The sequence below is a fragment of the Felis catus genome, chromosome C1 (assembly GCF_018350175.1).
Source record: "Felis catus isolate Fca126 chromosome C1, F.catus_Fca126_mat1.0, whole genome shotgun sequence".
In the NCBI taxonomy this organism is placed as follows: domain Eukaryota; kingdom Metazoa; phylum Chordata; class Mammalia; order Carnivora; family Felidae; genus Felis; species Felis catus.
Window position 1 is genome coordinate 44,910,442 of NC_058375.1, and position 14,671 is coordinate 44,925,112.

Genomic DNA, 14,671 nt, shown 5'->3' on the forward strand with positions numbered 1-14,671 from the left:
GGCCGGTGGCTAGATTGGTCATTCAAGCTCCCTTTAATTAGGGTGCCCATATAACGTGCCATCCAAACTAGGACACTTTTGGGAGTGAAAAGGAGTGTTATTAATAGGTATGCCAGGAGCGCAGGCATAAATGGAATGACAATGTGGGACGAACCAGGTCAGGTGGTCACCACACGGTTGCAGCCAGCCCCTAAAGGCTTAACTCTACTCTAACAAAGCTTAAAGCTACTCCAGCTTAAATCTGCTCTAACAACAACCAAAACAACAAAGCTGAAAAGAAGGGACTTGACTGTCTAAGAATAACACAAACACCGGAGGGGCTGGCTTAGAAAACAGCAGGGAGAGGAGTCTGAGACTTTATCCTACAGAGTTAGCCTCCACTATTTCACGGATGCTGGGAGGGGACGGGTAACTCCTGGGTTAGAGACAAAGGCAGCATAAGCCTCGCCTGCACGTCAATTTCCTCTTGTCCCTCAGGCCCCCTGGCGCTGATGCAAAGTGGCCCGGATAGGTGCTATACTTCTAAGAGGTGTGCTTCACAGCAGAGGAGGCTTGGGTTTAGGGAAAGAAATCTTTGATAATGGGCTGGTTGCTTGCAAACCTGCTTGACCCTTGCCCTGGGGGAGGTGTTGTCTGTATTAGATGGGCCAACAAACCAACTTGCCCCTACTCTCGGAGAGATGCTATCTCTCTCCCCCAAGGCTGTTTGCTCTAAACCTTTGCCCAACAACAGTGAGGGTCCCACCCTAGGAGTGCTCGGTAGGACCTGTGGCTGGGATTTCTGCACTCACTGGGAGAATAGACAGCCGGCTTCCAGGCTTCTCGAAGCCAGGACTTCTCCATTATAAGTCAGAGGTTCCAAGAGATTCTGGTTCCCTTCCTCTGATTTTGGGAGTGCTTGGGGTCAAGAAAGGGGAAATGTGTTCGGTTGCCCCTGAGTGTAAAATTAGAAGCTGAAAGTCTTTACTTTGGGTACCAGCTCTTCCCTTCCCCACAGGCTCTGCCTCTCCCGACTTTCTTCTGTGGTGTGGCTTCTTCCAGTGGGGCTGTCCCCGAAGCCGCTGTGACTCCTGGGCTACACTGTGAATCTTGTTGCCTGTGGTATCCCAGTGCCCGTCCTGGAGCCTGGCACATCCGGAGGTTTCTAATATGGTCTGGCTAAAGAATCTGGGAGAAAGTGGCCACAGGACACATGTACAACGTCCTCCTCACACACCCTAGGGACCGTGGCCAGACATTTTTTTTTTTGTTTTGTTTTTTCCTCTCCAAATCGCGGTTTCCTCATTTGTAAAAGGAAGGTATTTAACCAGATGTCCTCAAATATCTCTTCTGGTTGTAGAAACCTATGCCCGTTATCTAATTATAATTATGATTTCTTATTTTGTGCCAGGAGGTAAGAAACGCGATCTCTCCCCCCTTCAAGGAGCTTACTTCCAAGTTAGAAAACATATCGTGAATGATTTTATGTACAAAAGCGTCAGAAAAATGACACAGGCTATGTATGACTACATCTCCAAAGAAGAGAGAGGATGGATGTGTAGAAGGAGCGATCCATTTGTACAGAAAGTGCTGAGAGAGCACAACCTGTACGTGCCAGGGTCTGTCCTAGGTGTTACGGGGTGACTCAAGGTCAAGGAAAGAGCTATAGGGGCATTAGCCAGGACCCCAAACCAACAGCACGGTCTTGGGAAAATTATTTAATTCTCTTGGGTATCCCTTTCCCTATATGTCAAATTGGAATGAAATAAAGAGTTACGGGGAGGATTTGGTGATTTAGTGAGCTTGAAAACTACCGGGTTGATTAAAGGTGAGATACCGGGATCAATCGCCATTGTCGCTCACAAATTTCATTTACCTGTTGATTTTCCATGCTCAGCATTAAGGGGTGCAGGGTGGGGCCTGGAGTGCTATGGTCTTTGGCCTGACCATCGAACACCCTTCCGGTGTTCGGCCTGGTGTCTCACAACCAGCCTTGGTTCCTCTATGGACCCACTCTATGGATTGGTCACGGTGGGCAACCCGATCTCATCTGACTATGTCCCTTCCCTGCTAAAATCCCACAGGACACATTATTGGAAAATGGGAGAGGGGCCGGGGGCTTCATTGTGACCTGCAATGTTTTCTATTTTCAGCCAGATCGTGGGTTCATAAATACCCTTCATACCAATTATACTTTTTTGTCTGCCTGAAATATTCCTTAACGAAAAAGCCAGGAGGAGGGAGTCCCAAGGACACTAAGCTTGTTGACTGTCTCCCAACATCCTGCAAAGCTACGTGGAGAGAGATAGCATTCTCCAGGGAGGGCTGGGAATAACTCTCTGGGTCATGTCAGACTTCGAGAAGGTACTATTTTCCAGAAAGAAATCAAACCTGTGCTCATGAATTGGGGTCTTTATTTTCCATACAGCACTTGACGGTTTTCCCAGAGAGAAAGAAAACAAGGGGGAAAAAAGTGGCAAAATCCCCCAAACGCATGCAGTCAGAGCAACGAAGAAAACACTTCTTATTGCCCAGCTTGGGATGGAAACGTGGGAGAGGGTCTTAATTGTCTCCCGGGCCCCGGGCCCCATTCTAATTTATTGAGGGAAGGGCCCAGGAGATAAATCTTGATGTCATTCTCTAAGCCACCTAAAATGAGCCCATTAAACTACCGCCCGTGAATGAAGGCGTTTTTCCCAGGGTTGCAGCCCCCACCCTCAATCCCACACCCAGCATCACCCAGGGCACCGCCATTCTGAGGGCCTGAGAGGCACATCTGACAATGGAGCATTCAGGAAGGCCTTCCCGGATGGGGTAGGAAGCCTGTTTTATGCCCTGTTAATTACTGCAACAATTTATAAAATTCATGACAAACATAAAGCCCTTACAGAGATTGTATTTCAAATGGCATATACCTATAACAGAATTCTCTTTGTTTGTAATTCCTGGATTTATGAGCTGTTGCACAACAAAATGGGACCGCCCCTTGTCCCCATGGGGGGCACTGGCTGAGCACCTCAAATATGCCATGGAGATGGAAACCTACTCAGGCATGGATGGGGACACTGCAGTCCCAGCTTGTGAGCTTCAGAGGAGAGGCGTTTGGGTTGGGGCAGGGAGGTTTTCTCTTGGTGGTTCCAAGCTGGAAGGGACCTCAGGCACGAGCTAGTCCAACCGTGTGTCTTTGCAGGAATCTTCCTTATAGCATCTCTATCTCGTTTGCATGCTTCAGTGACAGGGAGCTCCCTACCTGACAAAGCAGCCCAAATGATTGCCCTTTGTCTCTAGTCTTGTCCCTTGTCCTCCCCAACTTTCCCTTGGCCACAAGAGTGGTTTTTCTAGAACCCAGATGGGATCTTGCTGCACTCCTGCTTAAAATGACTCAGTGGCTTCCCTTTGCCTTCTGGGTAAGTACAAGGTCCTTAACAAGGCCTGGGAGTTGCTGTGTGAGGTGGGCCCTGAAGTGGCCCCCTGTCCATTCTTCTCTCTGTAACGCCAAAAGGCTCTCAGCCGAATGGCCTTTGTGTTAAAATCTCCCAGTGAAACTCACATAACAGAAGGGTCAAGGGCTTAATTTTAGGGGCAGCAAATAAGAGTGTGTCTGTGGAGCTGGCAGATGGTGACTTCCTCACAGCCAGCAGGGGGGATGGGGTGACTGAGCTCTCCAGAAGGAAGAGAGAATGTTGGCGGCTCCAGAGGAGAGAGGGAAGCAGGGTCCCGGTGGAAGAGGACGGAATCTGAGGAGCTTCAGAGCTCTGAGAGCACGAGAGACACCTGAAGTTCTTTTTGTTTCCTTTTTGTTTGTTTGTTTGTTTGTTTATCTTGAGAGAGAGAGAGAGAGAGAGAGAGAGAGAGAGAGAGAGAGAATCCCAAGCAGGCTTCATGCTGTCAGCGCAGCACCTGACACAGGGCTCGATCTCATGAACCGTGAGATCACGACCTGAGCAGAAGTCCAGAGTCGGATGCTGAACCTACTGAGCGACCCAGGCCTGCAGCGCTCTTAGGAGAATCTGAGCCAGGAGCCAGGCTCCTCTGCCCTCTCCTAGAGGCGGGGGTGGGGGGGTTGGGGAGGGAAGGAAGGCACCTGAGCTCAGCTCAGCTCTCCGTTCTCTGTACACCAGCTCTGACATTCAGTGAGTCTCCAGCTTCAGGGAAACCTGTATATTTATGCAGAGGCGCTGACTTTATGAGTCTTGGACAGGGAGTTGGTTTCATTTTCTCCTTGGTGTCAAAATATGTGTCCTCTGTGAGATGTGCAGGAGACGTTCCGACTGGCATCCTCGGAAGCAGAAGACTGTTGATAGAGCAATTAAAGTGTCGAGTGGCTGGGTGTTCTGGCTTCCCAGAGTGCCCAGTTGAACGTTTGTATGTTAATTTCTTGGAAGGAAAGAACTGTTTTCTATGAAGATCTACCGAGTTCAGGTGTTCTACTCACTAGTTGTGGGACCATAAGCAAGATATTTCCTCTCTCTGGCTCTTGGCTGTAGTTTCTGAAAAATGAAGTCATTGCTAGGAAGAACCCTTTGAGATGTTCAAGTCCTCAGGAAGCTGAGATTTGTTTCCGTAGTTTCCTCATCTAGGAAATGGAGTTGACACGAATCCTACCGTTTAGAGTTGTTCTGCATAGAATCGAAATAATCTATGTTATTATAAACGTTGCAAGAATGACTCATTCTTGCATTTTCCAGAAGACCACATTGTAAGGAGAAGCCCCAGGAAGAAAAGTACCAATCTGTTGGAGCTGAGGTGGGGGAAAGAGGGAGTTAGGATGTTTTTGGCTACAACTAACAAAAGACTAACTCAAATGGCTTAAATACTAAGAAAATTTGTCATTGTGTACTTTAGGATGTTTGCATTACGGGAGTTCCGGTGTCGGTAAGTTCAACTGCTTCATGACATTATTGAAGACCCCGAAAAGGAGTCTCAGCAGCCTGAGTGGCGTCTCCTGTGTTTCACTGTCTTTTCCCCTAAGCACATAGTCATCAGACACCTGATCAGAAAGGGTATGAAGCAAGAAGGAAGTGGGGACTGGCTGTCAGCCTCTGCCCCAGGGGGACACGAATACATACCACAAAACCAGACTCCCAGGGAGGGAGTCACCAATTGCTTCAGAAGTAGTTCAGTCTTTAGAAATAGATACTCCCCGGCGGAAACACGCATGGGGAGAGACATAGCGTCTCTAGAACCAACTACCTGGGGTTCAAGTTTGGCTGCACGCTGACCAGACACGGTGGCTTAGGCAGATATTTGATGGCTCTGTGTTAAGCCGGTCAGGGAAATGCAAATCAAAACCATAACGAGATGCCACTAAATACCCACCCACAAAAATGGCTACAATTATAGAGACTTTAATCCTAGGCGTTGGAATAATGGAAACTCTCTTACATGGCTGGTGAAAGTATAAATTGATATATGCCCTACGACTGATCAAACAATTCTGTTCCTAGTTATATCTCCAACAGAAACAAGTGGTTATGTCCATCAAAAGACATTTGTAAGAACGTTCATAGCAGCATGATTCATAATAGTGCAAAGTGGAACCCACCCAAATGTCCGTCAACCGGAGAATGGAGAAATATATCAAAGCGTGGGCATGGCCAGGTGCTGCCCAGATCCCTCTTCAAGGTGGGGCTTGCCCCAGCTGTTGGGACGGCTGCCAGCAGCCAACCTTCAGGCTCTCTGGCCCTTCCAGATCTGCCTGGGCTGCAGACGGCCGCTTTGCCACAGCCGCACAGCACGGCTAACGCAGGCTGTTTTAGCTTCCAGGCTCCTCGTGGGGTTGGCTGGGGTGGTCCTTGGGTCTGCACCAAACTCTGAATATCTCCCCGCTCCCCGTCCTGCTTCTTGTCTCTCCTGTCTGCAGCTGTCAACCCAAGGGCACTTCTCAGTAGCCATTCTGCCTACGAATCCGCCTCCGAGTTGGCTTCCCAGAGAGCAAGGCTGCCGTGCACGGGTGTGGTCAGACAGGACCAAACAGTGCAGCAATCAAAGGAAAAAAAGCGATGACACCGGCAGCATGGGTGAATGTTGGGGAAGGAAAGCCAGGTATGAACGAGTATGCACTGTCCGAGTCCATTTCAGTGAAGCTGGAAACCAGTGCAACAGATTCATGGTGAAAACAGGCCAGAATAACAGTGACCTTGGTATCAAGGAGCCTGGTGTGGAACTGGAAATAGTCTACACCTTGATTCAGGGATATATACCTATGCATGTTGGCACATAGGCATGTGTATATGCATATGTGTTCATATTGAATATTCATTGAACTGCACACTTTGATTTGCATGACTTACTGCATTGTTACACTTTAGTAAAAATGGTAAAATAAAAATTAAAACAATAAAGAAAAGTCAGACTGTATTGTAATTGCCTAGCTCCCTGGACAGCCTATGGTTTCCTGAAGGCGGTGGCTGTGCCTACCCCTTAGTGGGTGTTGGATAAATATATATTTTTTTAACGTTTATTTATTTTTGAGACAGAAAGAGACAGAGCATGAACGGGGGAGGGGCAGAGAGAGAGGGAGACACAGAATTCAAAACAGGCTCCAAGCTCTGAGCCGTCAGCACAGAGCCCGATGCGGGGCTCGAACTCACGGACCACGAGATCGTGACCTGAGTTGAAGTGGGATGCTTAACCGACTGAGCCACCCAGGTGCCCAGATAAACGTTTTTTGAATGAATCAATGAGTATCAACCATTCGTTGGATGGACTTGGGCGAGTCTCTTCACTCTGTGAACTTCATTTTATAAAGAATTTAACCAACGCAGAGAGCAAAACTTGACTCACAGGTGTGGTATGCAAATCGGACGAGATAACTGGTGGAAACGCGATGTGCAAACCGGAAACCATTGTGTAAGCATTAGTGCGCAGGTTCTGAAGTCGAACTGCCAGAGGTGGAAAATCAGCTCCACCAGCCATCAGCTGTGTGCTCCTGGGAAAGTTACTTAACACCTTTGTGCCTCAGTTTCTTATCTGTAAAAAACGGGGTCATAAAAGTACATACCTTGTTGAGTGGCTGTGATAACTGAGACAACCTGAGTCCCCTAGAATTGTGGCTGACTGCGCAGTAAGTTCTCGATAGATGCCGGCTAGTATTAGCATGGAAAAAACTTTCCCCAGGATGGTATCTTTCAGGTAGAGAATCCTTCAACCTTTCCCTTCCCCACTAGGCTTTCTTCCCCTTATTTCTTCTCTGGAGCTCACTAGGATCCTGGGATCCAGTCATTTATAACCTTATGGACATGACTTTTCCCCCAAGAGCAACAGGCCTGCAGGAAAGGAGATGACCCCAGTAGACAGCCCCACACTCCTGAATTTTGGATGTCTGCGTGTCATTTTTTCCTCCAAGAAAAAATGACTAGGGCGGTCTGGGAAAGAGGGGCTGGAAATGGTGAGAGGGCAGGATGGGGCTCAGCCGTTGGAACATTCTCTGGTGAGGCCACGAGGGCAGAACATGATCCCACAGTAGGATTTTCCTCCCTCCCAGGCTGGACTTGGAAGTGGCCAAAGACGGAGTCTGATTCCACCCAAACCCAACACCAGCAGTGATGGTGTGACGGGGCAGGATCTGCGGGCTCTCTCAATAGTTTGTGTGCCACCTGAACTTGTCACTTCGCCTCTGGATTTCTGCAAAACCAAGGATAGGGACTAGCTAATCCCTAAGGGCTCTTTCAACTCTGAGCTTTGGGATTCTAAGAAGCGGAGTTTGGTACAGCGGACTTAGATGAAATGAAGTTTAAAGCCGGCTTTGTCATTTGGGCAGCCCTGTGTTCTGGGGCAGGCGATGTCACCTCTTGGTCCCTTTGGGTTTTATCTGTGACAGGGGTGTAATAGAGGTTTGCTGTAAATAGTAGCTCAATAAGTAATAGTCCCCGTGATGGCTAATTCTTCTGTCAACTTGATTGGGCTGCGGGATGCCTAGATGCTCAGTCAAACATTACTGTGCTTGTGAGGGGGTTTTGAATGAGATCGGCATTTGGATTTGTGGATTTAGTAAAGCATATTGCTCTCCCTAGTGAGAGGCTCATCCAGTCAGTTGAAGGCCTGAACAGAGCAAAGAAACAGTAAGAGGGCGTTCTTCCTGCCTGACTACTTGTGGGCTGGGACCTTGATTTTTCCTGTCTTCATGCTGGGCCTAACATACCCACTCACCCTGGGGCTTGAACCTCCAAGTTCCAACTGGATCTATACCACCAGCTCTCCTGGTGCTTAGGCCTGTGGACTCAGACTAGAACTAGAGCATTGGTAGGGGCGCCTGGGTGGCTCAGTCGGTTAAGTGTCCGATTTCGGCTCGGGTCGGAATCTCACGGTTCATGGGTTTGAGCCCCACGTCCGGCTCTGTGCTGACAGCTCAGAGCCTGGAGCCTGCTTTGGATTCTGTGTCTCCCTCCCTCTCTCTCTGCCCCTCCCCCCGCTTGTGCTCTGTCCCCCAAATAAATAAACATTAAAAATAGTAATAATAATTAAAAAAAAAGAACTAGACCGTTGGCTCTCTTGGGTCTCCAGCTTGCTGACTGAAAATGTGAGGACTTTCCAGCCTCCATAATTGCACGAGCCAATTCTGTGTAATAAATCACATCTCCTGCATTGGTTCTGTTTCTCTGGAGAACCCTGACTAATACAGTCCCCTTCCCGTCTGGTTTGTCGTTTTTTTAGGAAAATCTTCATATTTTCCCTCCACGTACCCTGTAGCTCTTACTTTCTGCTCCTGAATAAGTCGGTGCCTATTTACAGGGAGCAAAAAGTCAGCAGCAATAGAATATGCTCCCTCTGTTTAGTTTTTATTATTTCAAGCGCTTCTATAATTATCATTAAAATTTTTTTAATGTTTATTTATTTTTGAGAGACAGAGCATGAACAGGGGAGTGTCAGAGAGAGGGAGACACAGAATCCGAAGCAGGCTCCAGCCTCCGAGCTATCAGCACAGAGCCCCGATGCGGGGCTCGAACTCACGGACCGTGAGATCATGACCTGAGCCGAAGTCGGACGCTTAACCGACTGAGCCACCCAGGCACCCCTATAGTTATCATTTAATCCTATTATTTAATCCTAGACCCAACAACCCAGGGAGATAAATAAAGCAGAAGCTGTTCCCTTTAATTTTATTTTAGCAGCATTATTAAGGTATAATTGACATAAAATAATCCATACTCATCAAGTGTCCAATTTGATGAGTTCTGAGATATGTACAAACCCGTGAAACCATCAGTACAGTCAATGTAAAGAACTTACCCATCACCCCCTAAAATTTCCACATGCTTCACTGTATTCCATTCCCATCCCGTGCCGTCCCCAGATCAGCACTGCTGATGGCCATTACTTTCTTCTAATTGCTGAGAGAACTGAGGACCAGAAGCTGACACGTCCTGCCTATGTCAGGACTCTTCCCTGGTCTAGTCTCCTGACTCTCAGCTCAGGATTCATTCTAGGAGACCATCTTCAATCATCCCCAGGAGAAAGGGGGAAGAAATCACTTATTGAGCACCTACCATGTGTTAAGTCCCAGGCTAGGTGCTTTACATATATAGCTGTGGAAATACACTAGCCTGAGTCTTCCTTTGGTTTCGGATGCCTCCTCTCTGATGACTGTTCACCCCCACCCCTGGGTTCTGACTCAGCCCATGTATCCAAATGTGAGCTCGGATACATCTTTCCCTGGCTGTCTAATAGGCATCTCAGATGGAATTTGCCTAAACATACCTTTGTTTATGACTTACCTTCCCCTCTCTCCAGCCCCCAATCGGTTGTCCCTGAGTCTTCTACTCAAGTGCTCAAGTCAACACTACTGAGTTAACTTCAATTCTTTCCTTCCCCTCACTTAGGACAGCTAATCCGTTGCCAGGTTCCATTACCTGTATCTTCAAAAGAATCCCAATCTGGCCGCTATTTTCCATACCCATTCCACTGTCTGGCCCAAGCTACCATCGTGTCCTAGTTGGTGTCCCTGCTTTCACTCTTGCCCTGGCCTCTATGACCCTTTCTGTGCGTATCAGCCCATGATCTTAAATCACATCATGACACTCCCTTTCCTAAAACTCCTCAATTGCTTTCCAATACATTTGGAACAATCCCGCATTCTTACTCAGCCTCATGGGGTTCTCTGTGATCTGTCACTTTGGTGAACTGGTATCGTGATGCCCCCACCCCCACCCTGGACACACACACAAGCTCCGGTCGATATGACCTTCCTTCTGCTGTTTGAACATACCAAACTTACCACTGCCTTAAGTTTTCTGCCTAGAAAACTGGTCTCCTCATCTTCCCAGAGATAATTTCTATTCTTTCCTCAGGTTTTAGTCAAGGAAAAGAAATGGTGGTCATGACCATCGGAAATTATGTTGTTATTTGTTCGATGACCTGTCCATTCCTTCTTGAGAGTGAGAGTAGGACCCTTGTCTGTTTTATTTACTGATGTATTCACCAATACAGCCCTAACACCTCTAAAAATACTCAGCATATGCTAGGTACTCGATAACTATTGGTCCACTGAATGATCAAACAATAGGCCTCTTAATCATATGTAGTAATGGTTAACCATCTTTCCAGCCAAATGCTTCTCTATCACTACATAAAAATCCAATAACTCTTCCTAATTCTTTCCCGCCTCAATGTTTTACTTGGCCACGTGCTCGCCACAGTGACGAAACCCTTAAACGTTGTTGGAGCTTCATCTTCTTCCTACTCCCTTGTGGAACCTGTCCCCGGCCCCCCTCATACCCTCACCTCCTGGGTTTGGCTGAGTAAATTCCAAACTTTTGTTCTATTATCCCATATTTTCTTACAATACGCCTCTTCGGTTTCAATAATCCTCGCTTAACTCGTATTACAATTCCCAGCCAAGCATTCATCTTCCTTTTAGATTTAACCATAAAATACCACAAGATTTACTGCCCACCGCTCTTGCTTGTGCTTGTCATCTTTTCTACCTGGAGACTATTGTTTTAAGTTAATTTTCATGTGCTTAGAATTCTTCCCCAAGTGATTTCCTCAGCTAAGGGCATGGGTACATGCTCTTTTAATTCTTTAGTAACTGAACATTTCTTTCAATGTCAAGATCCAGCACCAACGCCACCACCCCAGTATATAGGGTGGTAGTTCATGATGTTCTCGGGCAAGTGGGTATGACAGGGGATAGTGAAGGGCCGTGCCCTCACGGAGCTTACATCGTTTTCTCTGGCCCCTGTATTAGTGGAATCGAATAGTTTACGCTGCGGGAATCAATATTCTCCAAATCTCAAAGGCTTAACGGAAGAAAAGTCTCCCTTTTGCTTTGCGGCTGGGTCCAGGAGACTTACCGGGAAGGTTGTCCCGCGTGTGAGAGCTCCACATTTCACTTCTGTATCAACGCAAGCTTCCCGGATCAGAGCAGCAAGGGGAGAGAGTGCCGGGAAGTCTCATGACCCTGACACGCCTCTGCCCAGAAGTGACACACACATTTTCATTGCCCAAAGAATGTCATATGACCATGACAAACTGCAAAGGGGCAGAGTAATGCCAAGCCCCCGTGTGCCCCGAAGGCAGAGAACTGGAAATATTTGTGAGTTCCACTAGTATCTAACAGCTTTCACTGAGAATATAGTAAAATGTGGGATGCTTTCATTATATGTTTTTCTCTCAGTGATCTAAAAATTATGATTCACTGTCTTCTATTTACCAGTGTTGCACAGAAAGTTAGATTTTTTTTTTTTTTTTAGTTTTGCCTGTCTATGTACCTCTCCCCGCCCATCTATCTGTATGTCTGTGTTAGTTGAGGTCAGCCATGATGACTCACAGATAGCATTAACCATGTAAGAGATTTAGCGGGACGGCAACAGAAGACCAGCAGAACCTTGAGCCCCTGATGGAGGTCTGAATTCTGTAACAGGAGATTGGAAAGGAAGCGCCCTTGAGGTAGGAATGGTCTCTGACTGCAGCATAGCTCCAAGATGGGTTGGCCAGGCCTGTGGGGAGTCCTTGAGCTAAAGTTGTCCCTGAAGGAGACCCGTGTCTCACAGGAACTGGCCTGCCTTGTGTCCTCGCATGATTAATCTGCAGGGAGCATGACCTCTACATGCCCTTGGTGGTAAACTTAAAACTGAGAGATACAACTTTATGGCAGCCGCAAGAAGCTTACGAATATTTTTTCTTTCTTCTGTTTTTGGAGTTGGGTAATTTTGTCAGGCTATCCCTAGGTGTGTGCCACTTAAACATTACTCCTGTCCACAGTGCATCCTTTCCACATGAATTTTCTCATCTTTCCTCACTTTGGTGAACTTTTCTTGAACTCTGTCCCCTATTATTAATTCTCCATCTGTGTCTTGTCCCCCTTTTGGAACTCTATCACTTACATAATAGAAGTTCTGCATGTGTCTTTTATGTCCCTCACCTTTTCATTTATGATTTTCATGTATTTGTCGCTCTATATTGTGGGTTGTTTCCTATATTTAATTTTCTAAAATGCTATAATCATTTTGGGGGAAATTAGCACTTAGTTTTACACTTTTCTATTGAATTTTAAAATTCAGAAAGCATATTTAAGTACCAAAAGTTATTTTTTGTATGTGCTTTCACAACATCTTGAGAATTCTAACTGCATCTTGCCTCCTTGAAAGCCACCTGTTCTAGTTGTTGGGACTGATCTCCTTCCTTCAATGGCTCTGATCCTTTGATAATATCTGCTCTGTAAATGCTTGCTTTGGAGGACATGCACACGAGGTCTTGGGGTCTTTTAGGCCAGGGGAGACTGATAGGCAGTAGAAGATAGGGAGGAGTTTCTTCTCCAGTAAGCTACTGATGATGGGTTTGTTTAGATGGGATGAAGGAGGGAGGCCTCTTTGTTCTAACATATCCGTGGAGATGAGGTGTCCCCAGCCCCACATTGCCAATGCCTTCGGGCACAGCCACCGGATAGAATAGCTGACCTCTCCTAGAGCTACACATAGCTCATTAGAGGGAAGGGTCCCCTCCCTGATTCTAGGGGATTCACCAGGCTTTCTTCTTGTGACCTCGTAATTGAGGTCTTCACCACTGATTCTTCCAGAGAAGTAATCTTCTTTTCAAGTGGACTTTTGGGCCTTTCCCTTGGTATTGCAATAAATGAACCCCTCATTGTGTGTCTTCTTTTCTAGTATTTGAGGTGTCAGCCATATCTGTCTTCACTAAGCTACTACAATCAGCTAGCCTCATTCTGGTGATTGATTCATCCCTGGGAGCTGGAACAGAGAGAGGGTCTTGAGCACTTATTCAAGTCATTATCATGCAGAATCCCGCAAAAATTTCCCCTCAGAACTTGATAATTCCCAAAGACCCCCTTATTCTCTTCTTTATTCACAGTGGCATGTCAACTGTATTCACATGGCATTCTTCCCTCCAAAGAAGTCTTACAAAGGGAGGAACAATAGTCTGAATTTGTCATCGTCACTGGGCACCAGGCTTTTTCTTTCCTACAGGTCAGATGCAGATGCCCTATGTGGTGCTGACAACCGTCTGTCATAAGTCTAGGGTCAGCAGTCCGGGACTAGCCCCTGGGATCAGCACCACGGGTTTTTACTGGGGTGGCCACCAAAACAAAAATGGGCAGGTGGGCACAGAGGAGGAGAACGTTTCTCTGGCAGGGAGAGGGGTTGGGACATTTTTCTTTTAAAAATTTTTTTATGTTTATTTATTTTCAGAGAAACAGAGACAGTGTGAGTGGGGGGGGGGTGGGCAGAGAGAGAGAGAGAAAGAGAGGGAATCCCAAGCAGGCTCCGCACTGCCAGCACAGAGCCCGATTGTGGGGCTTGAACTCACGAAACGTGAGGTGATGACCTGAGCTGAAATCAAGAGTCAGACACTTAACTGACTGAGCCACCCAGGCACCCCTGAGGCATTTTTTAAGTATATTTATTTATTTTGAGAGAGAGAGAACACAAGCAGGGGATAGGCAGAGAGAGAGAGAGAGAGAGAGAGAGAGAGAGAGAGAGAGAGAGAGAGAGAATCCCAAGCAGGCTCCACACTGTTAGCGCTGAGCCTGATGCAGGGATCAAACTCGCAGACCACGAAATCATGACCGGAGCTGAAACCAAGAGTTGGATGCTTAACTGCCTGAGCCACCCGGGTGCCCCAGGGTGGGGATATTTAATAGTTATTTTTGATAGTAATAGTCTTATCATGAGGGGACAACATTGAAATGCCTTTGTTGTTTATGTTATGTTCCGGGTGGCTAGCAATGTTGTGTTTCTAACCAGGAAGTATGAAAGGCAAGTACTGAGAGCCAAGCCTTGTGTGAGGCATGTTATTTATGTCAGCTCATTCACTCACCACCACAACTCTGTGTCGTTATTCTCATTTTACAAATGGGCGCCCGGGGCTCAGAGAAAAAAGGTGGGTTAGATGGGGGAACCGGTATTTGAATACCGTCCGGGTCATTCCAACATCCACACGCATGCTCTATGCTAGTGGTCCAGGCCGTGTTCAATTTTGAGTTGACTTTTGGCAGCTGAACAAGACCGCAATAGCAAAGAAGGAACGGGAGGGTGGGGCGGTTTGAGACGCCAGCACAGGAATAGGCAGGAGTCAGGTGTCAATGACAAATAGGAAAGAGTCCCGTGTGCCCACACAAAGAGGTTGTGCCGGAGAGAGATGAGATTTGAAAGACCAGTTAATGCCAGATGGTGAAGGATCCCATAACTTCTAAGTCCTGAGGTCTTAGGCAAATTACTTTACCTCGCTGAGT

At 47.0% G+C, this 14,671-nt stretch overlaps 1 long non-coding RNA gene across 1 annotated transcript; it reads right to left on the reverse strand.

Moving 5' to 3' along the window:
* Nucleotides 1-2,376: 2,376 nt before the first annotated feature.
* Nucleotides 2,377-11,401, reverse strand: LOC102901978. The gene is made up of 3 exons (XR_440912.4): nucleotides 11,274-11,401; nucleotides 6,766-6,951; nucleotides 2,377-4,598 (listed from the first exon to the last, which is right to left on the reverse strand). It is a non-coding gene; the product is annotated as an uncharacterized LOC102901978 (long non-coding RNA).
* Nucleotides 11,402-14,671: the final 3,270 nt, after the last annotated feature.